Raw genomic sequence first — 3,662 nt, forward strand, 5'->3', positions numbered from 1 at the left:
ACCTGAATGTCCTCTAACGGGACCAATGTCATCTCGTCGGCTACACACTTCCTCAGTTGGGATACATGGAAGGTGTTATGAATCTAGCTTAACTATGCATCCAACTCTAACCGATAAGCTACCTTACCTACTCAAGCAATCACTCTGAAAGGACTAATGTATATAGGGCCCAGCTTGCCCCGCTTCCTGAATCGGATCACCCATTTCCATGGGGATACTTTTAGAAGAACAAAATCACCGAATTGGAACTCTAGCTCGGAACGTCTCCGGTCTGCGTAACTCTTCTGATGACTCTAGGCTGTCAACAATCTCTGTCTAACCTTCTGTATTTGCTTTGTCGTCTTGAGCACTATCTCAGTGCTCCCCATTACTCTCTACCCGATCTCTCCCCAACAGATGGGAGTTCGGCATCTCCACCCGCATAAAAGCTCAAAGTGAGGCAAACCTATACTGGAGTGATGGTTGTTGTTTTATGAATACTCAGCCAAGGGCAAATAAGTGTCCCAGCTCCCACCGAAGTCCATAACACATGCGCGTAGCATGTCGTCGAATGTCTGAATCATCCGCTCGCTCTACTCGTCTGTCTGTGGGTGGTATGCGGTGATGAAATGAAGTAGGGTACCCAACTCCTCATGAAATTTATTCCAGAACCTAGAAATAAAATTTAAATCATTATCTAATACTATCGATGTTGGAACCCCATGTCGTGCCACCACCTCTCGAATATCCATCCTATCAGACTGTTCTGGTGAATGCAACCCTAATGGACCATGTTACTCTTAGGTCAACTACATACCAATTATAGTTATGGGCTTAGACACCAAATCCAACAATTTGTAGGTATAAAATACATATAAAGTTTAAACCAAGTAAAACATGTATAAATCGTTCATCCAACATAGATATCAGGAACATAGATAATAGGCATATATAACATGTAATTTATATGAAATACTTCGTATCTATGTGTAAGATGAAATTAACCATGCACTCACTTGTTAAAGTGACGATTCAAAATTCGGACAACGCTTTGCTTCTAGCAATTGCCATTTCCTTGACAAAACCTAGTATCATTATCACTAAGTCTTAGTCTAATATTTATTGTGACTAATTATTAGTCTAAATTCATCATTAATTCAAAGTCTACTCCAATATCTATAAAGTAAGGGACAACCAGGTAAGATCCTATCAGAGGTAGGGTCCATTTGGTATACAAAGTATACTGTTTGGAAATCCCACTTTAAACACCTTATGCAGCCTAGACATCATCCCGATAAGTAGATCAATCAGTATAACGACTTGGAATAATTGATAAATCTTGTTTATAGGTTCATAATAACGATAATGAACTTAAGCATAAGTTATACTTATAGTACCGTAAGCATAACTCAATTTACATGTGGTTTAACGAGAAACCAGACTTTGCACATGCAAGTCTTCTACACCAAACCCCTACTTCTCGGGGCTTCGTGGCGTTCTAGAGCTTTGCTACTAGCTTTTAGAAAGTGCACAAATAAGGTATAGGGATATTGGGGGTTTGGGAGAGAAAGGAATGCAAAGGTGTGAAGAAATAAGTAAATTTTGGCTCTATTTATAGGCTGTCTAGGGACCTCTCACGTCGTGATACATGCCTCTCACGTCGTGAACTTGTGTAGGCACCATGGCTTTGCTTGGTGCTGACACATGGCACTAGACGCAGGTAAAACTACAAATCTTCAAAAATTTATAACTTTCGCATACATGCTCCGTGAATACACTAACACCATAACCAGACAGAATCTTAACTAATATCCCAAAATCCTCAAGTTTGACCCAAGGTCAAACTTTTTTCAGAAGTCAATAGTGAACGAAAGTCAATGAAAGTCAAAGTCCAAGGCTGTTGGGTACGCCTAACGTACTTAACATACACACAGTGTATGTGGCCTGATACCACTCTTTCGTTAAGCACTTAATACCTTAAGGTATTTTGTGCAGAGCTCATACCTAAACTTAAAGCATCGACTTAAGTGATAAAGTTACCCCCTTTATGAATTTCCATGGATAGAAAATGTCCAAAAGCTAAAACCCTAAATTATTAACGCATTAAGACGTCACAATTCTTGCATGGAAATTATATAAAGGACCAATATCTAATTTTTTTTTTGCTTCCTAATAGCTCCATGATGGATAAAGTTTCCAACTATACCCATTAAAATGGTCCAAACAACCAAGATGTAGTCTTTAAGTCTCAAAGGGACCAAAGTGCATCTTTCTCACCTTAATCCATTAATTCCAAGTCTCCAACCTTCTGATCTAAATCAATATATGTTTAGATGGATAATGTTTCCAATTTTATCCTTAACAAGGTCACAAAATTTCAACATCTAAACTTTATGCAATAAAGTGACCAAAAGCTAATAACACTCAAAACTAGATAGATCTAACAAGTGCATCATCAAGATTCTAGATGTACACCTCTAGAAGAAAGATCAAGGTGAACAAGGTCCAGATCTACAAGCTCCAACACAACCAACACTTCTCCAATGAACTCCTTCTTCTCCAAGATGCACCAAGAACACTCCAAAGCACTAAACAACTTCTTTAGCTTATAAGTCTCAAACTACAATTAGGGTTTCAAGGAAAGATATTGGAGAGGTGGAGTCTGAGAATGGTAAGGATTTGGGGGAATTAAGGAGCTTAAATAGGGCTCAACACCCCGAAATTAGGGTTTGGGTTCTGATCGCACACACCCAACATAACCTTGGTATGCCCAACATACCAGGTTGATCCTCCACGGTCAGTTTTGCCTAGTACAAATAACGTACACCTCATACGCCTAACATGCTTTGCATTACTCAAAACCTTACTAACTTCTAACGGTCATAACGTTTTCGTTCCAAATCCGTTTTTGACGGTCTTTATATCTACGGAAACGTATTTAAGAGCCCCACAATATTATCTAAATATAATGGACTAAAAACTTCTTTAGCAAAAATCGATATCTCATGCATGACCCCAACCTATGACTTTCTCTTTTTTTCACCTTTCTGCCCAAAAATACAATTTACAGGTTAAGATCCTGCATCTATTATTGCCTCCATCCAGTGTTCTAAACATTACCTCCTTAAGGCTCAGAGCCTTTAAAAAATCAACTATCGACCCACGACCCTGAAATAAGAAATGACATGAAACATGATTTTATAATATACATCAATTATACACACACACACACACACACATATATATATATATATATATATATATATATATATATATACACACACACACACACACAAACACACATTATACAAACCAACAATCCACATTGCGTATAAATACATATATAAGTACATAATAAACTAATACATATACACATATATACATATATTATGCACACATACATATACCAAATACACATGCATTCACATACATATACCAAATACACAAACACTCACATACATATACTAAATACACATAGACATATACCGAATACACACTTATGCCAAATTTCACATAATATATTCAAATACACATATTTTAAAATTAATCACAAAACTGAAAGTAAATGGGTCTCGTGGTGGCCAAAAATCAACCATGTAGTGTTATGGTGATGCTAGTCATCGCCGATGACAAAAAAAGTTCAGGAGATCTGAAATCAACATTTTTTTGCAATTAATCTCAAA

This window comes from Lactuca sativa, chromosome 3 (assembly GCF_002870075.4).
Source record: "Lactuca sativa cultivar Salinas chromosome 3, Lsat_Salinas_v11, whole genome shotgun sequence".
Classification (NCBI taxonomy): domain Eukaryota; kingdom Viridiplantae; phylum Streptophyta; class Magnoliopsida; order Asterales; family Asteraceae; genus Lactuca; species Lactuca sativa.